The sequence below is a fragment of the Neovison vison genome, chromosome 4 (assembly GCF_020171115.1).
Source record: "Neovison vison isolate M4711 chromosome 4, ASM_NN_V1, whole genome shotgun sequence".
In the NCBI taxonomy this organism is placed as follows: Eukaryota; Metazoa; Chordata; class Mammalia; order Carnivora; family Mustelidae; genus Neogale; species Neogale vison.
In genome coordinates this window covers 47,553,854-47,568,050 of record NC_058094.1, presented here as the reverse complement: position 1 = coordinate 47,568,050, position 14,197 = coordinate 47,553,854, and the positions used below count along the sequence as shown (strand labels likewise).

Genomic DNA, 14,197 nt, shown 5'->3' with positions numbered 1-14,197 from the left:
TGAAAGAAAGTGGATTGTAATTTATCACCAGCAAGCAGATCATTAAGCATCGCTGCTCTGTTATATAGAAAATGGATGCAAAACCAAAGAAAAGTCAGAGCCTTTCTTGAGGATCAAAAGCTTAAAAAAGCAAGACCCTCTTGAATAAAAATGTAAAACACCTGGGGAAAAATGGACATATAAGTATATAATTTAAAATCATTTGTAACATATACTTCTTACTCAGCTAATTAGAAAATTCTAACAATATGTTACCAATTTTCACCAAAATATTAAACACATGCAATCACTTTAAAGACTCCAGAGTTCCCTTTGGGCCAATAAGCTATTACAGACACATAGCTCCTAGATTACTAAAAGCATCTTTTGTTCTCACATTCACACAAATAAAGAGATTTGGGTTTTATTCCTTTATATTTGAATATTCAATATCTAGGAGAGTTTAAATCATCTTAAAGGTACTCAAATTTCTTTGCATTATATATGTGGAAAAGATATTCCTAAGAAACACTATTTTCATGCAGTGAAATGCTTGTTTTCCACACATTTCATCTTCTGTTTCTAAACCAATTTTCTTTTCTTGATAAAGTGGGTCCACCTACACCATAATTTGATAGCAGTCACCTGTTTTATGGTCTTTAAGATTAAGCACCATCAAAGATTTCTGAAAATCTAAATAATTTTTAACCCACGTATCTCTTCTGACTACTTTCTTACGTATCTTCTCAACACATCCCAATTAATCAGTAGGTCATACCTTTCTAGAAATAATACTGGTTTTCCTCTAGCAGCTGATTTAATACAAATGTTCTTTGTAACTGCCCTTTATTATTTTCACCTTTATTATTTCCTTCCAAATTGCCTGGTTATATATGTGACCTGCTAATCTATTTTTCTGTCCCACCCTATAAAAACATGTGAATTTGTTGCCACTGACATATGTAGGCTTATTTTGATGACCTATCCTAAAATACCATAAGACTGACATCTATCTGATTTCTTATTCTCTAAACTGTTCATTTCTGGAAAAAGTATTTGAATAGAACTTTCACCAATAAGCTTTTCCATCAAACAACAACAACAACAACAACAAAACTCTCTCCTATTTCCTATCTCCTAATGAATCCACTATCTCAAAATCACTCCACTGATTCTTTATGCATTCTTTTCCTTTAAACTATTCGAAGGCTTAGTTATTGATTTGTTAGTCTCTTACAAGTCCCTAATCAAAGTTTATTTCAGCCAAACCTAATTCTACTACATGCATTTATTCATTAAGCAAACACTTATTGAGTATTGGATTAAGCACATAGACCTGACTCTCAATTAGCTTGGTCTGATAAGGGAGATTGATAAATAAACAGAAAAATACTTACAGCTAAAATCAAGGGATATCAATTCATTCAAAAACCGTTTGCTTAGCATCTAAGGTGTTGCTAGCATAGTAGCTTCAGAGACCAAAAAGATAAAGTCTCTGTCTCAGTCCAAGATTGTTAGATAGATACATTAATAAGTACAAGAAAGTCTTACAAGTGTTGCAGGTGCTAAGAGAAAAGTCTATATACACTAGTGAAGACTCAGATGAGAAATGAACAGTTCCAGTAGGATACTGTTGGGGGACTAAATTTCAAGTTTAAAAACTGGAGGTAGGGTGACCAGTTATGCTGTAATCAAAATGCATATATGAGAAACAATGAGAATCTGAACCAAGTCACAGGCAGCATGGATGGCAAGGATGATATGGCCTAACAGAGTTTAAAGAAAAGCGTACATGAACAGAGTTTAAATGATAATAATATCATGAACAAGTTAACATGGACAATAGGTAAGATAAAACACAGTGACAAACACTGACACTGACAAAAAAAGAGAATATTAAAACTGCAGCAGGTCTAGAGGGACATGATAAGGTAACTTTTGAATACATTCATTTGAGATTCCTATGATGCAGTGAAATTTGGGTTTGGAACTCAGAAGAAAAAGTGGCTTAGTATATGCTTTTACAGTCTCTATTGTATAAGTAGTTTAAGCATGGTAGTGATGAAGGAAGCATAGGAAGGGTACAGAAAGAAAAACAAAACTAAAACAAAATCCACAGTTAATATTTAGAGGATGGAGGAGAAAAAAATCATAAAGAAGAGTACCTTGGAGTAGCTGAAACAGTAGAACATAAAGTATCCTGGTGGGGAAGTTGAAAAGAGCTAAGTTTTAAGAAAGGAGATGTTAAATAAAAGTAGATGTCCAGAAAGAGATGATCTGGACTTGGCAACTAAGAAGTGATGACCATTCCTGAGAGATGGAAGGTGAACTTAAGTTTAAAGATGAGGGAGAAGTGAAGTAGTAGAGATATAAAGCACTCTCAGAACTTGGACATAAAGAAGAGAACATTGTCATAGTGTGTGGGTTCCCATGTCTCCCTCAGTCTCGGTAACGTTAATTTTTTTTTAGTAAACTTTTTTATTAATGTAAAATATTGATATTATAAAATTTCACAGATCCTAAATGGTTAGCAAAACTGATCTTCACAAATTAAAAAAAAAAAAAAAAAACAAGAAACAAAAAACATGCAATCTATCCCCAGATCAAGAAATAGAATATTGCTATAATCCATCTCTTGTGACACCTTCCTGGTCACTAAATCCCCAATGTCACTGTTGTCAGATTCCTATCACCCAAGATTAATTTGCATGTTTCCGAACTCTATGTTAAGGAAATCAAACTGTATATTATATTCTGTGAATCGCTTTTTGAAAGTAAACCTATTATGAGATTAATCCATGGTTTTGTATATTATTCATTCTCATTACTGTATAGTATGCTACTGAATAAATAATACCATAGATTATCTCTTATGTTGTTGATATACAGTGGAGTCACTCTAGTTTGGGGCTACTAAAAATTTGGAATATAGCCCAGGAAAAAATGAGTAGTTGGTGCTTGCAGGAAATTCAAGAAATCTATAAAGAATTCTATTCCAACAATATATTCTCCATATGGTTCCTTTACATCTAGGCGTTACAGATACCTACTCTAAGTAAGTAACTTGTCTTCTCATACTTTTTTTTTTTTCAAAGATTTTATTTATTTATTTGACAGAGATCACAAGTAGTTAGAGAGAGAGAGAGAGAGAGAGGAGGAAGCAGACTCTCTGCTCAGTACCAATGCAGGGCTCGATCCCACAGCCCTGAGATCATGACCTGAGCCGAAGGCAGAGGCTTTATCCCACTGAGCCACCCAGGTGCCCCGTCTTTTCATACTCTTAATGATGCTTTTTTTTTTTTTTTAAGGAACAAATGGTCCTGATTATGATGAAGTCTAATTCATGGTCAATGCTTTTTTAATGTGTCTTGTTTAAAAAAATTCCTATTCACACTTCTATACATACTTAATTCTATAGATACCTATACATACTTCTGAAGATACACTCCTATAACAGACTTATAAACTTACTAGTTCTACCTTTCCCATTAAAATGTACGGTGTGAAGTTAGCTGTCAGTGTTCAACTTTTTGCATCTATATGAATATCGAGTCAAATTAGAACTATTTGTCAAAAGGCCGTGTTTTCCTTATTATACTATTATATAATGACTGTCATTAAACAATGGGTTATACATGTGAGGATATATTCCTGGAATCTATGCTGTTTCAGTAATAAAGTCCTCTTATCTATCCTTATGCCATTATAGCACTCCAGTTATTACGGCAGCTTTACTAACAGTCTTCACACCTGGTGGTTTAAGTCCTCCATTGGGTATTTTCCTACTTCAGGGCTGTTCTTGGACCTTTGCATTACCATCTGCCTGAAATCCTTTAGGATTTATTCTACTGTGGCTCTGTTACCAACAAGTTAATTTGGGTTTTCTTTGAGTGGAAATTTATTTTGTGTTCATTTTTGAAAGATATTTTTGCAGGAACAGAGTTGTAGGTTAGCTGTTATCTTCTTTAAACACATTAAAAAAAGGATATCATTCTTTTATCTTTTGACTTTCATGTTAATGCTGAGAAGCCAAAAGTCAGTACTATTGTTTTTCTCTTAAGGAAATTTGCCTTCCTCCCCTTTTTGACCCTCTAACTGCTTTTAAGATTTTCTCCTGTGATTTTAGTAGTTTTATCATGATGTGTCTTTGAGTAATTTTCTTTGTGCTTATTCATACTGGGGTTCCAAAAATTCTTTAATCTGTGGTGGGATATTTTTTATTTGTTTTGGAAACTTTCCTGCCATTTTCTCTTTAAATATTGCCGTTATTCTATTTTCTCCCTTTCTGGAATCTGAATTTCCCCACGTTAAATCTTTTCCAGTGTGAAGTATTTGTATATCTGATTTGTTCTCTCTTAAAAAATTACTCTTGATTTCTCTATGCTTCAGCTGGATATTGATCTATCTTCCAGTTAACACATCATCTCTACTTGCCTGCTCTTCCATTGAATACATTTATTAAGTTCTTAATTTCAGTTATTTAGTTCAAATATTTCTTTTTGATCCTTTGTAATGATTCCATTTAACTGCTGAAATCCCTCTCCGTCTTCTGCTATTTCTTAGACATATTCATCACTGTAAAAGTCCGTGAATGATAATTCCAATATTTGGATCGCGTGTACATACATGCACATGTCCACGTATATCTCTGTGTCCAGTTCTTCGGGTTGCCTCATCATATTTTTACTGAGTGCCAAGCATTGTGTCTAAGAAATCAGGAGGTTCTGGATGATGATATTTTCACCCACAGAATATTCATCATATTCTCTGGTGGGTACCTACAAATGAGGGCATATCTCTTGAAATCTTTCAGACACTAAGTGGAGTCTGATTTATAGTCCCTTTAAGATCTTGCTCCTGAAGTGCAGCTCCCTACACGTCCCAACGGGAGGTGTGATGTTTACCAGAGTCCCTCATTCTTGACAGGTCTTATACTCTAATTTTTGTATCTTTGCCACCAAGAATCAACTAAAAGCTCTGCTTGGTGCTTCAGTGGTTTGCTTGTCTCTGGATCTTTCATCCAGTGCAGTTTACACATTTGGCAAAAGGCTGAAGGTCACAACAAAGTAGTGAGGCTTCTCTCTCAGGGCTTCCCTTCTCTTAGGAATCTTGGTCCCTCAATTCTGGCTTCCTTCATGGCCTCCAACTCTAATTTTTTTTTTTTTTTGGTCTCTCTATCTTCATTATTCTTGGAAGTTCTTCTGGCTTCTCTGCATCATAATAGCAACTTTACCTGAAGCTCCAACAATAATCTGCAAAATGCCTCAAGATCACCAAATATATAGGTTCACGTTTCTTTTTTTGGCTCCCTCTCACCCCATGGATCTTCACATTTCAAGTCCTGGATTTCCTAATAGCTCTTTGATATCTTTAAACACACACACACACACACACACACACAATTTTATTTATTTATTTATCTATCTATTTATTTATTTATTTAAGCTCAGTGGGAACATCCTTCTGCCATAAGCTCTGTCATAGGCTCTGCTGTTTAGGTTTTTAAGGTACACTCAACTACCCTTTTGACTCTGCCAGTGAGCAATAAAGATATTTTCAAATGCTTCTGATAATTTAAATTCTAAGCATACTTTTTTGGACATAAAAAAAAAATTCCCCCTAAATTATCTCTAAGCTATTTTGGCACCAAATAATAAGTTCTTCACTTACAGCTGATTGTTACATTCTGACATTTTGTACATCTCATTTGAATTATTTTTCTACAGATAAATTCCTACACATTCTCATAATAAGCACATCTTCCAATTTTATGCCCAATCATATTTCTGTGAGTTCCCTTTTAGCTTTTCAGACTACCTCAGCATTTTTCTTGATTGTGTTTAGGGTTTTTAAAAAGTCAAGTGCTTCTCAGTGCATTCTCATCTTTAAGTAATTTGTGAAATCATGGGCCCGAGAACTTATTCTCAGTACCCTATTATTAAGCATTCTCTTGTCAAATGTGTAACAGTTTCTACATATTCTACATCTTCCCTATAGGTTATCCTATTTAAACTCACAGTATTTCACACATGTGTATTACATAAACTTTGGTCTAAGACCAAAATCCTTCTTTGGAGGGGGGGCAAAAAAAAAAAAGATTCATCTTTGTATATTTGAGCATCTTTTCCATTCTTTGTCCACATAATTATTGACTTTCCTTTTAAAAAATAGGGAAAAGCAGGAAACATGGTCATTTCTCTACCCCTGTTCTTTATTTTCTGATGTAAGCAGAAGAATCAAAGTTAATAGCATTATGCTGTTTTACATGTTCATGAATGAACAGAAGTAAGGTTAAGACCATTAGAAACTCTGGCCATATTTCCATTAGTAAATTGTATTCATTTCCCCCACTCTTCCTATATTTATTATCTACAAAATATTGCTGTGATTTTGTTTTGAATTTTCTAGGTAATTTCATAAATGTCCTTCTTTGCCTCGGTATAAAGTTGTGTTATTTATTTTGTGCTGTATCACTGATCTCCACAAAATGGAGTGCATTTAAATAACAATAATCATTCATTGTCTCTTACGGAATTTGTGGACCAGAAATTTCTAAGAAGCTTGGCTTGGGAGTTGTGTCCTCGTGACTCTCATGAGGTTGCAATTACATCTATGCTGGATCTGTATCATCCTAAAAAGCTGGCTGAGACTGGATGATCCATTTCTGAAATGGCTCACTCATATAACGTGGAAATTGGTGCCGGTTACTAGTAAGGTCCACTTCCACCTGTGTCTCTCCATATGGCCTGGGTTTCTATAAAAATGGTGAGTGGGCTCTTCAGGCAAATGTCTTGAGAAAGAATAAGGGAAAGAGAGGGAAGTGTGTAGAGGGAAAGAGAGAAAGAGAAAGGGAGGGAGGTATCTTAATAGCTCCAAGCAGAAGTTGTACCCTTTTTATGACCTAGACTTAGAAGGTAAATAGTATAGCTTTCACCACATTCTATTCATAAGAAGTGATTCACTAAATGGCGCATATTCATTGAGAGAAGAATTAAGCTTCATGTTTCAAAGGACCAAGGGTCAAGGAGTTTGTGGACATACTTTAAAAGCATCACAACAGCTACATACGCCTTAAACTCAAATTATAATTTATCCAATTATGGAAAATGTTAAGATAAAATTAATCTGGTTTCCACTGTTGACATGAATACAATTCTACTGAATTAGCGTTTTTGGATAAGATTCTAAATATATAACAAAGTTCTTTATAGTGTTTTTATATATTTTGCAAAAGTCTTAATAACCTTACTGAGCACATTTCATAACATTTTGACTAGAAAGCACTGCTGCCTATAAGAACTCAGGAAAGCAATTATTTCACATCAAAAATTTAAGAAAAGAAAATGGAAAAGTACTGTCTGCTAAACCACATTCTATGCTTGAAGAAATATACACTGCATATTATAAGAGCCAGAGTTTTAAAACTCCAAAAAGATAAAAGGATGTACCATTTGAAAAGTTATCCAAGTTAAAATATCACTGAGATCAAATATTGACACTGGCCTCATCCAAGTTATCAATAAAATATCTGTGATGCAACAGAAAAAATGTAGTACAACAACAGCAAAATAACATATGACTGCCAACCAGGTACCCAAATAAGGGAAGAATGTTCCCCATCAGCAAGCCAAATAGAGGTGGTAAGCCTCCTTATACTTCCTCATGAAAGAGGGCAGTTTTGCACTCTCCTACTTCGTGAAAATGAGCAAGTGGGAGAAAATGAGATAAACAATCAATATCCTTTCTATTTAAAGTCCTCTAACAAATTAATGAACATAGTTTAGTAGTATAGCCCAATAGGAACAAAGGTGAGAAATAGCTAGTGAACACTCACAAAACACATACGAGTGAGTAATACATACAAATGTATGTGCCAGTCAGTAAACAAGAATGTGCCAATCAAGTAACAAAATATGTAAACAGGTGAAATAAACTTCTCTATTCAAATTGGTCAAGGTGAAAAAATTAGGGAAAATAGAGTTACATTCAGGTGGGGTCTTTAGGTGCTTAAATGTGCATGCTGTGGAGTTATCCTACATGGGTAACTGACGTGGATCCCCACCTATAAACTATTACATTGGACACACTACTTAACCCTTTGTATTTCACTTTCCCTATCTGTAATCTTGGGACAAGAGCAGAATCTACATAACAGAGTTGCAGTGAGGACTAAATGAAAATTCATTCATGGTACCTAAAAGCACTTAACAACTAGAACATACTAGTATCATTGTTTTTTAATTATCATTTTTACCACTATATCATGGCTATTGTTATGCTCATGTTCAATAGGTTGTACGCTCTTATACACTGCTGGTGGAAGAGCAAATTGGTTCTGCATTTTTTTTTTCAAAGATTTTATTTATTCATTTGCCAGAGAGAGAGATCACAAGTAGGCAGAGAGGCAGGCAGAGAGAGAGAGGGAAGCGAGCTCTCCGCTGAGGAGAGAGCCCGACGCAGGGCTCGATCCCAGGACCCTGAGATCATGACCTGAGCTGAAGGCAAAAGCTTAACCCACTGAGCCACCCAAGTGCACCTGGTTCTCCATTTAAAGAAATAACCCAGGGGCACCTGGGTAGCTCAGTGGGTTAAGCTTCTGCCTTCAGCTCAGGTCATGATCTCAGGGTCATGGGATCAAGCCCTGCATCAGGCTCTCTGCTCAGTGGAGAGCTCGCTTCCTTCCCCCCCACTCTCTGCCTACCTCTCTGCCTACTTGTGATCTCTCTCTGTATCAAATAAATAAATAAAATCTTAAAAAAAAAATAACCTAATAACTTATCTAGTTCTTTTTGTTTTGTTTTGTTTTTCTTATCTAGTTCTTTTAAAAGATTTATGTTTCTTGGCCAAATAATTATGTGACTCTATTCCTGAGAAATAACTAGGAAAAATAAATAAATAGCTAGAGTGTCAACCAAAGTTTGTGCAAAAATATGTTCATTATAACTAACAGCAAAAATTGAAAATAACCTAAATTTTTGTCCATTGGTATAATCTCCATAGATTATATTCATTTACATGACAGAATATTGGGCTACATCGATGATGTTTTACTGAATTCAGGAGAACTATGGGCAAATAATGTGCAGTGAAAAATATAAATATTTTAAAATCATATTCAATATAATTATATGTATATCTGTCCAGGTTTATAGCTCTATTTTATCTAGTAATCAATACATTAGGATATTAAATCTCTCAGACCTTTCAGTGGTTGCCTTTGAGTGGAAGTATTAAAGATGATTTTAATGATTTTCTTTCTAACTCCTGGATTTTATTATATTTCACTCCAGGAATTCATACATATGATTAATCATATTATAATTATATCACAGTTAAAGAGTTATTAGAAATTATGGATTCAATACTAAATCAAATGTGCAGTCAACACTACAGCTATCAGGAAGAAAACTATTGTTTTAGCATTTAATTTTATTTTTATTATGTGCCAGGCATTGCAGTAGGTGTACTGACATGTTTAATGTGTTCAAATGGTGGTTATAACCTTTTTAACCACCATCCTCTGCCTGTATTACAAATAGGGAAACAAAAACTTGGTTTAAGAGATGACTAAATACGGTAGATTGATATCTCAATTGGTCTATTTTTAACAGCCATGATATTAACATTGAGAAATATAGTCTATCTTTATCTGACGGTTAATAATCATTTTGCTCTTTATTTGTAAGATATGGAGATAAATAGCTATTTCAGAGTGGGCATATGCCTATATTGGTACTTTGAAGAAAAAAGGATTTGATGGAAGCCATCAGGTCAAATCTAAGAAGAGCAAAACAGGAAACTGACTGCATCATCTTAAATGAAAACACTCCAGGTAAGTCAGTGTCACTAAGACATTCTGAGTAGAAGTGTGGGTACTCCTAGATCAGTGCCATGAAAATAAAGAAACGCTTAAAGTTGCTTCCAAAAAAAAAAAAAAAAAAAGAAGAAAATTTCACTTTATTTTAGATATGCTATTTTGAACCTAATCATTTGAGATCTATGTAAGCCAAAGTGCATGCCTATTTTCCGAGTATAAACTCATGGGGTCCTAAATAGCAATGAAGAGAACATTCAACTTGAGGGTAGGGTGTGATGATATTGATACCCTTCCTCCTATCATTGCCCCAACCCTCCGTCTTGAACTGAAGATAGGGAAAGGCTGGGTACATACCAGAGAACAAAATATGGGGAGCTGAGTCTGACCACTGACAGAATGTTTGACAACTGAGTAAACCCTGTGATAGTTTTGTGTTTTCTCAGGGCCACAAGCCTCCTGTTGTTACTCCAGCCCAAAGGCAGACATGTGCATGAAGACATTGTTAGCTTACCAAGATGGAGAATGACCCCTCCACCAGAGGTGTTAGAAAACCAACTGCATATTCAGAGTATATTTAGAGTATATGCCCAAAAAATCAGACGGTGCCTGGGAGAAGCGAGTGTGCCTGCACTCCCCCTCCTTTGGAGTGTGTACTCTTGCTTTACAATAAAGGTTCTGCTGTTATACTTTACTCTGACTTGTCCTTGAATTCTTTCTGGAAGTCAAGAACTTGGCATCAGCTGTTGTGGCAGTTGAGGTCTCAGGGCCCCCAAACTCCCCCAGTCTCTGGTATCAAAAGGATAATATTTAGGAATAGTCTCAGGGTTGAACATAAATCAGGGTGAGTTAGGTTAGTTTAACTTAACTCATATGAGTTGATAATAAACTCAGGTAAAGGGAAGTATTTCCTAAAGCTTCCTGAAAGATTCCCTTATTTCCTCCTGGTGACTTGGGCCAACTGACCACAGGCTGAATGAAGTACAAAGAGTTCTACCTGAAGTCATGATTATTTTTAAATATAGTAAGCAAATGACAAATTTATGCTCTATTCTGTCTGGAAATTTATTTTGTAAGATACCCTATCTCTAATTTTGATTTCATTTATTCCATAAGAATTCACTGTTTTTAAAGTAGTAAAGAAACGGGGCGCCTGGGTGGCTCAGTGGGTTAAGCCTCTGCCTTCAGCTCAGGTCATGATCCCAGGGTCCTGGGATGGAGTCCCACTTCGGGCTCTCTGCTCAGCAGGGAGCCTGCTTCCTCCTCTCTCTCTCTGCCTGTCTCTCTGCCTACTTGTGATCTCTGTCTGTCAAAAGAATAAATAAAATAGTAAAGAAAGTGTGCTATACTTAGATCAATGGAACAGAATACAGAATTCAGAAATGGACCCTCAACTCTATGGTCAACTAATCTTCAGCAAAGCAGGAAAGAAAATCCAATGGAAAAAAGTCTCTTCAACAAAAGAGAAGGGAAGCCCTGAGAGAGAAGCCTCACTACTTTGTTGTGACCTTCAGCCTTTTGCCAAATGTGTAAACTGCACTGGATGAAAGATCCAGAGACAAGCAAACCACTGAAGCACCAAGCAGAGCTTTTAGTTGATTCTTGGTGGCAAAGATACAAAAATTAGAGTATAAGACCTGTCAAGAATGAGGGACTCTGGTAAACATCACACCTCCCGTTGGGACGTGTAGGGAGCTGCACTTCAGGAGCAAGAAGAAAAAGAAAAAAAACAATGAGTAAATGTCAAAGGAGAAAGGAGAAGTGTGACTATATAAGCTGACTTCAATATGAGATGCATGGTTATCTGTTAAGTCAAAGGGATTAGGTTGGAAGTTTAAAGGTTTAAACATTACAGTTAATTTAATTCTTCTGGATCACCTTGCAAAGAAATAAGCTGTAAAAGAGAAGAGAACATTTCCTCTGCATGTTTCTATTAGTTAGAAAAACATTAATACCACTCATCTAGCTAAAATTTTTGTTGATAAAGTCACTCTCAAAAAGGACTCTAATGAAAAATTTCATTAGGTAAAAAACTATTATTTTAAACTGGTTTAATATGTAATTGTAAAAATGTGTTTAATAAAAACATAAAAAAGTATTTTCTTATTAGTAATTCCTTCTTTGGCACTGTCCTGGATGAGTAATTCTACTAGAACTAAATGAGTATCAGTTTTCTTGATTTCATATTCTATCATATATTCAACCTTTAATAATTAAATTGAGAAGATCAGGTGGTTCTAAAAAAGTAAATGTTGGCAAGTGAAGGAAAGTTCTAAAAAAGCACCAATTTTGCTCTAAGGAAATAGTCTGAATGTAACACACACACACACACACACACACACACACACATTTTGGAGACTTCTGCCACAAAGTTGGAAAAAAATGATTAAGTTTTGTCTAGAAAGTTAAGATAAAAAATCAGAGAAAGGGGAATTTAGACTGATTATTTTGTATATATTCCAGATGAATATAATAAGGAATAATCTGAGTGAAGTCGAATTTCCTATGTGTTAACATAAGCTGCAATAAATAGGAAATAAGTTATTATCCTGAAAATTCTTTTTTTTTTTTTAAAGATTTTATTTATTTGACAGAGAGAAATCACAAGTAGGCAGAGAGGCAGGCAGAGAGAGAGAGGGGAGAAAGCAGGTTCCCTGCGGAGCAGAGAGCCCGATGCGGGGCTCGATCCCAGAACCCTAGGATCATGACCTGAGCCGAAGGCAGAGGCTTTAACCCACTGAGCCACCCAGGCGCCCCATATTCTGAAAATTCTTATATAATAATATGCTACTTGAGATGACTCTTCTAACTCTGTAATTTAATAACTCAGTGTTTAATCAGAAACACATATTCACTTTTATGCAGAGCAAATTTAAAATTTAATGTATTCAAGACATAGTTTTAGACTCTGAAAAGAGTATTTTTTAAAAAACTGTAAATAATTACTTTAATAAAGTCATTGAACTAGAATTGCCAAAGAGAAGTAATCAAAGGTTCTTGCTTTTGGGTAAGGTGGAGCCACCAGAATTTTTACATTTGAAAAAGTCATACTTTACAGGTAAAAATTAAATTGTTCCTTACATATAATTATATGTTCTCATTTTAATAAAATCTACCATCGCTGTGATGTGTTTTCAAACACTACCTCATTTTTATTTTAATTTTTTTACTATCCCATTTTTAATATTCTGTAATTCTCTAGTACCTGTTTTGAATTAAGTGATGGTATAGGAGATAATATTGAAAAGAGGCTGCACAATTTCAATAAAGAAATTAACCCTGAACAGATGCACACTCAACTCTTCCTATTTTCCTCCTTTCGAGATAGTTTATATTCTGCGACCTGAATAAAATTTCCTAAATCATCAGTATGTTCATTTTATTCCCTTGGTCAAAAAAGTTTAGTGGATTCTAATGGGCCGTAAGAAAAATCAATCTCATTAACATGTCACTAAATAATTTCAACAAATTAGAAAAAAACAAACTTCCTAGTCTCAGCTATTACTACTATTCACTCTTAATTATCCTGTTATCTACAGCTGTGTTTCTCAGGCGAGGGTGATTTTTGCCCCAAGTGGACAGTTGACCAAAAAGAGACACTTTTAAAAAAAATTTATTTATTTGACAGACAGAGATCACAAGTAGGCAGAGAGGCAGGCAGAGAGAGAGGGAGAGGGAAGCAGGCTCCCTGCTGAGCTGAAAGCCCGATGTGGGACTCGATCCCAGGACCCTGAGATCATGACCTGAGCCGAAGGCAGTGGCTTAACCCAGTGAGCCACCCAGGCGCCCTGAAATTCTCTAATTTATGATAGAAACTGAAAACTTAAGATATAAAGGCTAGGGAGAGATTTTCCATTCTGCATACGAGTGAACTATAGTTGGTATTCCATAGCTATGGGAGAAAATCCCCTCAAATAGTAATGGCTGAGCTCCAGTGATCAAACAAATAAACAAAAAACCCACCAAACTAAGAAACAAAACCAAAAACAAAAACAGTTGGTTTTAATTGGGATTCTATCATATGCTAGTCATTGTACTGGAAAGTTCGAGTACTATGATATACTGGTCTCCTTATGTGTCTTTCGTGGTTTTTCCCAAGTATGTTTTACATTTTTAAAGGTGAATATATAGTGTACATGCACACACACATACATGCTGAAAAAAACAAAACAAAACAAAAAAACTTAAAAAGACAAAACTCAAGCAACAATGAACAATAGCAAGGTATCACCTTACCATCCCTAGTTTCTTGGGACAGAAATAATTACCAAAACAGTGACTACTTATATTAGTCATTAACATGATTCTATTTTATATTTAAGTCACCTCACAAATCTAAATAGAGGAAAATTCTCCTCAAATCTGTGCTTCCCTACACTAGTTGAGTGAAGTGCTATACAAAAC

General features: G+C 35.2%; 1 protein-coding gene across 4 annotated transcripts in view; it reads right to left on the bottom strand.

Moving 5' to 3' along the window:
* MMP16 (matrix metallopeptidase 16) overlaps window positions 1-14,197 on the bottom strand; it is a 295,803-nt gene that overhangs the window by 102,165 nt on the left and 179,441 nt on the right. The window lies entirely within an intron of this gene.